Below are 11,847 nucleotides of genomic sequence, written 5' to 3'. Positions count from 1 at the left end.
TTAGTTACTCAACTATTATTTTGAAAAGTAATGTAAAAGTGAACCTATTTATACAATCAAATACCAAAAAGAATATTGACATTTGTTTCAAAAACAGGAGTTAAGGACCCTCAGTTCTGAACCATTCCCACTCGTGTCAACCCGTCGTTTTGCATGGCATCTACACCCTTTTACCCACCACATTTTAATGTTCTCTCCCACTGCCCCCTTCTTTCGCTTTAACTAAAGCTTTTCAATTTTCATTCCCTTTCTTTTCACTAATCTTGTTGCCGTATTTCGTGAACCGCTTCCCTGTTTTACATTAAAAAAAAACATCCATGGGAAAACAAGGTTCTGTATTCCACAACCACCATTCGTTGCTTTTCTTGCTGTTATTGGTTTTTGAAGTCACAACTGTTGGTCGGGCCGCCCGGTTGAAACACTGGGAGTCTGGAATCCGACTGCCTTCAGAGAAAGATGAGCCGCGAGATGAAGATGATCAGGAACTTGGAACAAGATGGGCTGTTCTCGTGGCTGGTTCAGCTGGCTTTGGTAATTACAGGCATCAGGTAATATCAATAAAGCAATTTATAACCATAATCCCAGTTTCTTTGTTTACATGGGGTGCAATTGCTGCAGGCAGAAGTATGCCACGACTATCAGCTGTTAAGGAAATGAGGATTGAAGGAAGAGAATATCATTGTGTTCATGTACGATGACATAGCCATGAATGAGCTGAATCCGAGGCCAGGAATCATCATCAACCATCCCCAAGGCGATGATGTTTATGCCGGTGTGCCTAAGGTGACCACTAATATTCTTTCTCCACTCAACATGTAATAAATGGGTCGTGTTTCGGTGGTAACTTGGTGTTTAAGCATACTCATTCGGTCACTGTCTCACCAACTTAATTTTTAGTTCTTAGATTTCATCAAGTGCTTGTTTTTTAAGGGTAACTTAAGCATTAAGGGTTTAATTAATTGCTTGGATTAGGAATGGTCTAGAAATATGAGGTTTCCCTACTTAATTTTATAGTTAATATTGAATGGTAGGATTACACGGGTGAGCATGTCACTGCTGCAAATTTGTATGCGGTACTTCTTGGTAACAGAAGTGCAATGAGTGGAGGAAGTGGAAAGGTTGTTGATATCAAACCCAATGACAGAATCTTCATCTACTACTCTGATCATGGAGGCCCCGGAGTTCTCTGTACGTTACAGACTCTTCTTGAATCATATATGGCCAGAATCTTATCTGACTCATTTGAAATTTGATTCTAGGGATGCCAAATACGCCATGGCTGTATGCCATGGATGTTCTTAATGTCTTGAAGAAGAAACATGCAGCTGGAAGCTACAGAGAGATGGTAACAAATCTTCTGCACTTGGATGAATTCCATAGTCTTTTTATTTTCCTTTCTTCTTCTTCTTTTGATGGAACTTACTTGTATGACATTTATGTTGCATTTCTGATTCTAACAGGTTATATATGTAGAAGCTTGCGAGAGTGGAAGTATCTTAGAAGGCATAATGCCAGATGATCTTAACATTTATGTTACAACAGCATCGAATGCACAAGAGAGTAGTTGGGGAACTTATTGTCCTGAGATGGATCCTCCACCCCCAGAGTTCATCACTTGTTTAGGAGATTTGTATTGTGTGGCCTGGATGGAGGACACGTATATGCACTTATTCATCTTTAAGCAGTTATGATTTTATTTAGACTTTTGGTTATAGTTTATGTTTCGAAAACTGTTCTGATGATCTGCAGTGAAACTCACAATCTAAAGAGAGAAACAATAGAGCAACAATATGAAACAGTAAGCAGAACAAATTTTCCACAAACTTTTGCCGTTGTAATTTGGACTTATGTTCGGCTTAACTCTTTGTCTACAATACTGTAGACACCCGTTTTTGTTCTGATCTACCAAAAATATTATTTTATTATTATTATTATTATTATTATTAATCTATTATTATTATTATTATTATATTACTTTAGATTACATTTTGTAGGCCCACTGGAACCCCAATTACAACACTCTAACCTACACAAGCCCAGTACCCAAGTGACCCAGTATCTATGACCCGACACGAGGCTCGAATCTGACCCGGTCCAGGCCCAACACCCAAATTCGCTAGGGTTTCTTCTCTTCAGCTTCCAGCCGCCTTTGATCTAGCCGTTGGATCTGGACCCCAAATCAACGGTCCATATCATCAAGGGTTGGAGTTTTGAATCCTAAAATATCTTCAGTCGTCGCCGCCAATTGAAGTCAGCCACCAAGTCGCGCTTGCTCTCCACTTCTTGTTATCATAGGACATTCGGGTTTGAGATGAGAGAAAAGAAAAAAGAACCAAAAGAAAAACAGAGAAAAGATGTAACACCCCAACTCGTACCTGACCCGGATACGAGTTCGAAATGTCACATTGACTTTTTAAAACAATTTCTTTACAAAATAACTGAACATTTGAACTTATATCAAGAAAATACAATAAATACTATTAAATTATGTTTCATTATAAAAAAATTTAATAAAAAATACATATTTGTGAACAATATTATACGATATGAACAGTACCGTGAACAATACCATGAACAATACCATGAAACAGTGAAAAATTTTGAATATAAATTGTGTATCGATGCACTGCTACAGTAACTTTCGTAAAAATACGTATAATCTCGTAAAAATCTAAGCTTTCATCCGTATAAAATTTATCAATTACATATATGCATTTAAAACATTACAAAACTCAATCGTATGACTTTTCAAAACCGATTAGAACATATCGGATTTAATCTTTTATTTACATGCCAACCTTTATCTTTATTACAAAATACATACTATACATTTCTTTTCTGATCTGATCTTTTGAAAGGAGAAACTGATCTGTCTTGCATAACTCTTATCAATCTTCCTCTTCTCATAACCTACGCGTGAAACAATCACACGCTAAGTCGTTGATTTAATGAGGCATGAAAACATATGATATTACTCTACTTATATCAATGCATAAACAATTAATACTATCACTAATTCCTTTTTATCATGTAATCATATAATGTACCTTTTTATACTCACCATCGAGCATCCATGTCATTTCACAACAGAGCACACATAGTATCATATCAAGTTATTTATTATCTTTTAAGATCATCTATTAGCCCATGTATACTTTTAAGAACTTAAAGTATGTGAGTACATTGAGGTTGTGCACCACTATGTTGTCACTACAACTCGTATAAATGTCCCGAATAACCTATCCAGAGGTCATAAAGAACCTCGATAACTGTCCATAGGTCCCGAAGAACCTAGGTAAATTGTCCATATGTTCCTTAGAACATAGGTATGTTGTCCATATGTCCCGAAAGACATAGGTAATTCTGTCCATATGTTCCGTAGAACATAGGTAAACTTTCAACTCTTGGCATGCCAACTATACCCCCTAGCTCTCATATCACATAACATGGACATTATCATTTATGACAGTTCACATCACTTGTATCATATAAACATGTAATCTCATATCTCATTCTCATATAACTTGTATATCATTTCACATATTCACATGCACATTTCACTTTTCATATGATTTCATAATCATACGTCACTTAGCTTATAACACTTCTCTTGTTCTTATATGCTTCACATACACCATATATTCATATAGGCTCACGGTTTTATCACCTATCAATAGTATATGTTCATATAATTTCCTTTTACCTTATCAGTAAGTACTACTTATTTTATCTCACCTTTCCATTTATTTAGATAAGCCACATAGCATTTACAAGAACATATCCACTCATATAATCAAGCATACATACATTTCGTGTCATTCATTTCATTCTCTATATCCTTATCACATAGCTTATTTTATTTCTCATGTTCTTATTTACTTATGTTCATATATATATATAACACAACACATAGAACAACATGTCAAACATATCACATATACATGTAACCATGTAAATCATGTCACATACCATAACATTTTAAGAGTTACTTCTTACCATGGTAACTTCGTCACTGGCTCATCGCAAGCCAATGTTCGTTCTATAACATAAGCACAAATTAAATTGCACTCACATTAGCCTTACTTGCTCTGATTCAATCCTAACTCTTCGATTATTCCGTAACTCGTTTAGGCTCAATATCTACATAACATAAATTTCGAGACGATTTTCAGAAGCCTAAACCTTATAACTTGATATTAACAACTTAGGCTAATTTAATAAACCAAAAATTCAATTTTCCTTTAGGAGTGTACCGATGCACTATGGATGAATCGGTACCCAAATTATGTTCGAAATTCCCATGCATCAATGCACCCCTTAATGCATCGATGCACCTTCAAATTTTGTCTTTGTGCATCGGTACACACTCATAGTGCATCGATGCACCTGCCCAGAATAGGCTATTTCATCCGAAAATCATCAACACTTCTCTCAAATTTTCATGTATAAAATCCTTATTATGCTACTAAATTCATCTATAACAACTTTAACCAATTCTTATCATTCCAACACCTTATAATCTTTCATATTTCATCCAAATTCTTAAGGCTAAGAATCATACCAAATTTTCCATGTTATCCAAACTTAATTCTAACACTTCTAACTTCTTATTCTCATGGATGACAAGTCAAATTCATCCTCCAAATTCATTTAAACTTTCTTATTCAAAATTTCACTTAAAAACTCATTTTCTTTAATCTTTCATAACTTCTTCATCTTTTGATTTTAAGACAAATTAAGCTTTCCTTAAGCTTAATTATTATCTAATGATCAAAACCCAACTTAAATTTTAAGGATTAACCAAAATAAATCAAACTTAGCTTGGGCTTGGGACCTCACGTTGAAGAAGAAAAGAAGATGAAGAAGATAAGTCTGGAAACTTATCTCTTCACACATGCATCACATGGGTATTATAATACCCACTAATTATTATTTAATTATTTTTCTTGTTCAATGACTTATTTTCCCTTTGACTCTTTTAATAATTACTAACAACCCTTTAGGTAATACTTTTAAATAAATCATTGAACTTTTTTAGCTTTAATCACCAAATTCTAAAATTTTACAATTTAGTCACTAACATGTAGTTTGGGATGTTACAAAAGGGGGGGAAACCAGTTTGAATCAAAAAAAATATCAAAGAAAAAAAAATAAAAGAGATGAGAGATTTACCTCAGTTCGAAACCGGGGAGCTCTAAAGTCACAGTGAAAGCCCTAAAGTCGTCGGGTTTGTTTTTTCGTTCGAAAGGTAAGAGTTAGATATGGGCTTGTAGGTTGGGTTTTTGTCTAAGATAAGTTAGGATCGGGGCTTAGGGAGGTGAAAGGGATCTTTTGGGGGTGTTTCCGGTCGTCGTGCACCGTCGTGGCTTCGTCGTGGTTCCCTCTCTCCGACGAGGAAAGTTGAGAGTTTTTAACACTCTCTATCTTCCCTCTGGTTTTTAGAATGAAAGAAATGAGAAAATGAGAAGGAAGAGGGCTCGTTCTGGGCTTATATGTCCCTAACGAAACGACGTCATTTCACTAGGGACCTTCAACGTGTTTTCACAATAGGGGCTATTATCCATTTAGGTCCTCGTATTTTGTAAACTTTGTGTAAAGCCATTTAATGAAATTCTAATTTCTTTGATTTCGAGCATTCATTTTCTCAGAACTTATGCTTTAGTCATGTTATTGTATGTTATGTCATTCATGTTAATATTAGACTTTGGTCATAATATTTGTAAATGTTTCATTTTAGTCACTAGTAGCATGTGTTGTATATTTTTGTGGATAATCGAATTTAGATATAATATTTGTAAAAATTTCATTTTAATCACTGTTGGCATTTAGTTTAATTATGGTTCGGCCCTTAATGTTTCTGTTTATTTCATTTTAGTCTTGTATATTAGTTATGGGTTATTTATATTTCTGAACCCTGTATTACTTAATATTTACGATTTGGGCTCCATTTTATTTGTAATTATTGTTTTAATCCTTTTAGTTTCTGTTTTTACTATTTAGCCCTTTAATATTGTGTTTTTGCTATTTTAGTCCTTTAAATTCATGTTTGTACTAATTTGGTCCTTTTAGTTGTTGTTTTTCCCATTTTGGTCCTTGTAATTTTAAATATTTACTTTTTGATCATATTATTTTGGGTTGTAATATTCATTTGCATTTATATCAATCCCTTATGTATGTATATATTTTTATGTTATGTATTCACTTGAATCACATAAATAAATATGCTTATCTTTATTTATTGTAAATATTTTTATTTCGTATGTTTCCAATCATCATTGTTTTAATTTTAGAAAAATAAAAAGGAATTTCAATATGAGGGAAATCTACATAGATATCTCCCAACTAAAGGGAAGATATCTTTTCGAGGATTTTTCGCATAGACGTTTGTTTTATATTCGATAATTCTCTTTGTTCCATGTTTATTTATTTTGATTATTTTTCAACTCTTTTCACTTTTATTTTGTTTTATTTTATCTTTGCGAAAATTTGTAAAATAATGTCTTTTGTGAGGGGAATCTATGGGAAAGTCTCCTAATTACAAAGGAAGTGTTTTCTCGAAGATTGTTCACACAAAAGGGCATTCGTAATCTGAAAATTGACACTTTTTGAATAAAGTCAAATTGAATAAAAGTATCGCAATTTAAATATATTTTCGTGTTTGTAATGCCCAATATTTAAACAACATATAATCGTTTAGATACCAAAATTTGGGCGTTGTGGGGATGATCACCCTTCCCCACACGTAACCGACTCCCGAACTTTTAAAAACGAATATTTGGTAAAATTTATACCATTTTTTAACGTTTAAGGTTTCCAACCTACATAACTTAATGGTTGGTGGCGACTCCAAAATTAAATTATTTTCAAAATTGAATTTCATCGCTTTTCCCAAAATTAATTTTTTAAGTCTAATTAAGGGTGTTCAGATCCAATCCGATCAAAAAAAAACCAAAAACCGATCCAAAAAACCAAAACCAATTTAGTGTGTTTGGTTTTTTTTAAAAAACCGATCGGTTCGGTTTCGGTTTGGAAATCCAAAACCGATCCAAACTGAACCGATAGTATGACTGAACATTAATGGCCAAACCTTTTTGATTAATTTTCAAATTAAATCATAGTTAATTATGACCGATAGTGTTTCATGGTGTATGCTTTTCGCTGACGACATTGTCTTAGTGGCTGAATCAAAAACTGAGCTGAATAGTAGACTGTCTACCTGGAAAACAGTTTTGGAAGAAAAAGGACTAAGGATCAATATTGAAAAGACAGAGTATTTATGTTCAAACTTCAGTGGGAACCAAAACGATGAAGACGTAGAAATATGCATAGAAGGACACGTTCTCCCCTCAAAGGATTGTTTCAAGTACCTAGGGTCTATGATACGTAAAGATGGGGGTGTAGATGAAGAAGTTTCACACCGTATAAAGGCGGGATGGCTAAAGTGGAGGGCTGCTACTGGAGTTTTGTGTGACAAGAAGGTACCTCTAAAACTTAAGGGAAAATTTTACAGAATGGCAATAAGACCAGCGCTGCTGTATGGATCAGAATGTTGGGCTATCAAGAAGGATCACGTAAGGAAGATGGAGGCCGCAGAAATGAGAATGCTTCGATGGGTGTGTGGTAGGACTCTATGGTACATGACACCAAACTCTTCTATTAGGATGTCCTTAGGGGTGGTGTATGTATCCGAAAAATTGAGGGAGGGAAGACTACGGTGGTTTGGGCATGTCCAAAGACGACAACCATCGGATGCGGTTAGGAGGGTAGAGTCGATTACAGTCGACGGTACCAGAAGGAGAGGTCGACCAAGGCGGAAATGGGAAGACTGCTTGAGATCTGATTTAAAGGATTTAGCCCTTACTGAGGACATGACCTCTGATAGGAAATTATGGCGACTTAAGACCAGAGTAGCCGAGTAGGGCGAGTCACATCCATTGGGTGTGTCATCTTTGTCTTCTTTTAATGCCTTTGTAGTAATTTCATTACTTATACTTTTTATACGTTTCTGTCATTGGAATTAATGAAGGCCTAGAACTAAGGTAGCGGAGTAGTGTTGCCTTAGTTTAGGTTTTAACCCATTTGACTTTATCCATTCTCGAAGCCTGCTATCATTGAATTCCTTGTATACTGTTCTTCATGTTTCCTCTTTATAATTTTGGACGGGTCTTACTTTTCTGTCTATATGCAGATATTTTTACGCAGGGGTGTATTTGCAGGGATTACTTCCCATTACAGACGTGCATATGAAGACTGCATATGAAGATTGTCCAACTATGTATTTTTATTTATTTATTTAAACATGCATTGTATTTTATCTTTATTTTTAATTTTTTGACTGCCGGAGGTCTTCCACAGAAGCTGCTCTCAACCTGGCGTTGGGGGACAGCCTACTACCCTACCTCCCCCTTATCCCATTACATATGGGAATAGGGTTTTGTTGTTGTTGTTGTTGTTAATTATGACTTATTTGGTCTAACCTTGCACTATCATAGGTATTTAACATCTTTTCCACAATTGCAACACCTTTTTGTTCTTCAGAGCTTACGATTTTATATGTGGCTGAGCCAAAATATAAAGAAAATATGATATAGATTCATTAACAAAAAAAACAAAATACTACATGTTCACTGATTCTTAAAAAAAAGTTGAATGAAACCAATGTCAAGCCTACTTGATTGCGCATGTATCAGTGCGTTCTATTTCCTTACCAATCTACATTGTTTAAACCAGATTGATAAGATGATATGTAATTGAATAATTATAATTGTTTTATGCGACATTGAATATGTAGGTCAAGATAATAGATCTTTATCTTGTTTAATTATACTTATACCATTAGTACATAGAATTACATTTAATCAACCCCTTTTTTTATTTTTCAATTTTGTTATGTTGACTTGGTACAGTCACAAGCTTGCATTTGTTAAAATATATATTCTCTTTGTAAGTTTCACAAGTTTGCATTTGTTAAAATATATATTCTCTTTGTTTTTGTTATACATATTTTATTTTTTTATGAAAAAAAATTCAAGAATTATTTTGAAAAATTAGAATAAAAAAATCGCACAAATTCAAACCGAATCAAACCGCACTTAATTGGATCGGATCGAATTTTTTTAGAAACATTCAAACCGATCCAAACTGCAAACATTTATACTTTCGAATCGGATGAATTTTTAACCAAAAACCTATTCAAACCGACCGCCAACACCCCTTAGTCTAATGGATCCTCCTGTTATGACACTGATGTATGATTATTCTTGAATTTTCATTAAACAGGTTAGGAAACGGACTTCCGATTTCGACGCGTACGCAAACGGTGGATCCCATGTGATGGAATATGGGAATACAAGCATTAAAGCTGAGAAACTTTATTTGTATCAGTATTTTGACCCTGCTACGGTAAAACTTCCCTCCAAACAAATTATGACACGACACGCACATGGAAGCTATTAACCAGAGAGATGCAGACATTCTCTTCCTATGGCATATGGTGAGCTTGAGCCATATTCTTTTCTTTTCCTTGGGCTTATTCAAATTACAAACGATACCAATGTTGGTCGTTTCAGTTGTTATACAGTACAAAAATTCAGAAGATGGATCAAAGAAGAAAGAAATACTGACACAGATTACCCAGACTACGAGGCACAGAAACCACTTGGATGGCAGCATTAACTTGATCGGAACACTCTTGTACGGGCCAGCAAAAGGCTCTTCTGTCCTCAATGCCATCAGGGAACGTGGTTTGCCCCTTGTTGATTTGAAATCCATGGTATTACTCTCTTTTCCACTCAAAATTTAATTACTCATCTTTGCTTCTAGTCTTGAATGCTTAATTAAATTATAAACCAAATGTTCACTCTAGGTTCGGGTGTTTGAAACACACTGCGGGTCACTAACTCAATACGGAAAGAAGCACATGCGTGCATTTGCCAACATATGCAACAGTGGTGTTTCCCAATCCATAATGGAGGAAGCTTGTGTTGCCACATGCGGCGGCGGTAGCGGCCATGATTTGAGGCAATGGCATCCTTCAAACCATGGATATAGCGCTTGATTGATGAATATATGTGCCTATGCTGCCCATTTGCTACCTTTAAATCATAAATATTTTTTAAGTTGGTGTTTGTATGTAGAGGTGCACAAAAAATTCGAATATCCGATTTTGCGTAAAAAATATCCGAAACTGGATTTGGGAAAAACCAGTTTTTTTAAACCGGATCGGATATTTAAAAACCGGATAGTATAACCGGATTGAAAAAAAATTGGATGATCGATTTTTTTACCGGATTGAAAAAAACCGAATAAAAAATCGGGTTTTATCCGAAAAAAATCCGGTATGGGGTTTTAAAAATTAGTTGTTGTGGGGGGTTTTGTAGCCGTTGGGGGGAGGTTTTGTGGCCATTTTTTTCTAAATAAATCATCATTTTCACCCTAAACATGTATAAATAGGTTGGGGATGTATTTGGTTGATTACAACTTTCTCAAATCTTATTACACAACACTTAAACATCTCTTAAATCTTATTTTTGTATTTTTTTGTTCATCATGGCTACAAATACTGACCCTAACACAGCTGAATCTTCTATCGGGGAAAACCTTGAAATCGTGAGAGTGATCGAACACACTCGAAACAAAGATATTTGGGATCACTACGATTTATGTGAGATGTCAAATGGCTCGAGGAGGGTGCATTGTAAACTTTGTCTAAAGTTTTTTGCACCGGAAGGAAACACAACGTTGAAGAACTATTTTACAAAATCATGCAAGGCACTTCGCTCAAGATCGGATCCAAGTCAATCGATTCTTACACCGCAAGGTGGTGTTTTTGTTTACGACAACGAAAAATTTCGAGAAACGTTTACAAAGTTCGTGATTACAAAAGCATTGTCGTTCGACCACTTTGATGATGATGATTTCACATCAACAATTCAACAACTAATGCAACCACGTTATACTCAAGTAAGTGGTACTACCCTTAAAAGAGATGCTATAAAAATGTGGCGTACGGCGAGGGAAAAAATGATTTTAGGATTCCAAGAACACCGTTCTGGTGTGTCGCTTACATGTGACATTTGGAGTTCCTCTCATAATACCGAAAATTCTTTTTTAGCCGTTACGACACATTGGTTAGATCAAGATAATTGGCAAATGATGAAAAGAACAATCACGTTTGAATTATTCGGTGAGCCGCATACCAGTGCTAATTTATTTATACTTTTAAAAAGGGTAATTTGTCTTTATAAATTAGAAAATAAAGTTTTTTCTATATCATTTGATAATGCATCGAATAATACAAATGTGGTTCCAAGATTAAAAATATTACTTTCACCGATTTTAGATGGTGCGTTTTTCTATACCCGTTGCGTTGCACACATAATTAATTTATCCGTGCAAGCTGGTTTGGAGGTTATTGAGCCGATTAGATTAGAATTTAAAGCAATGAAAAAATCGGTTCTTTGTAACAACAATAAAAGATTAAATGATTATAAACGATTTTGTAAGTCAGTTAATAAAAAAGCTTTGGGTCCTAATTTGGATTGTCCAACTCGTTGGAACTCAACTTGGATGATGATGCATACCGCCTTAAGGCAAAGGGAAACATTGCAAACATTTCACGATCGGCTTTTTGAGAGGGGTCATGTCCCAAACATTTATCCGGATTCGATTTGGGAAACTACAACCAAAATAATCGATTTGCTTGGGGTTTTTAAAAATGCAACAACTTTTTTATCCGGTGTTTATTACCCTACTAGCCCATTGGTTCTTAATCAAATATTTTTGTTGGCTAACTGCCTAAATGACTTTGAATTTGAAATCGAAGTTTTTCAATAAATTGGCTTTGCA

General features: G+C 34.8%; 1 pseudogene; it reads left to right on the top strand.

Moving 5' to 3' along the window:
- The first annotated feature begins 276 nt into the window (after nucleotides 1-276).
- Nucleotides 277-10,083, top strand: LOC120120271 (annotated as a pseudogene).
- Nucleotides 10,084-11,847: the final 1,764 nt, after the last annotated feature.

The sequence above is a fragment of the Hibiscus syriacus genome, unplaced genomic scaffold (assembly GCF_006381635.1).
Source record: "Hibiscus syriacus cultivar Baekdansim isolate YM2019G1 unplaced genomic scaffold, ASM638163v2 tig00110336_pilon, whole genome shotgun sequence".
Taxonomy (NCBI): domain Eukaryota; kingdom Viridiplantae; phylum Streptophyta; class Magnoliopsida; order Malvales; family Malvaceae; genus Hibiscus; species Hibiscus syriacus.
This window is presented reverse-complemented; position numbering and strand designations above follow the sequence as displayed.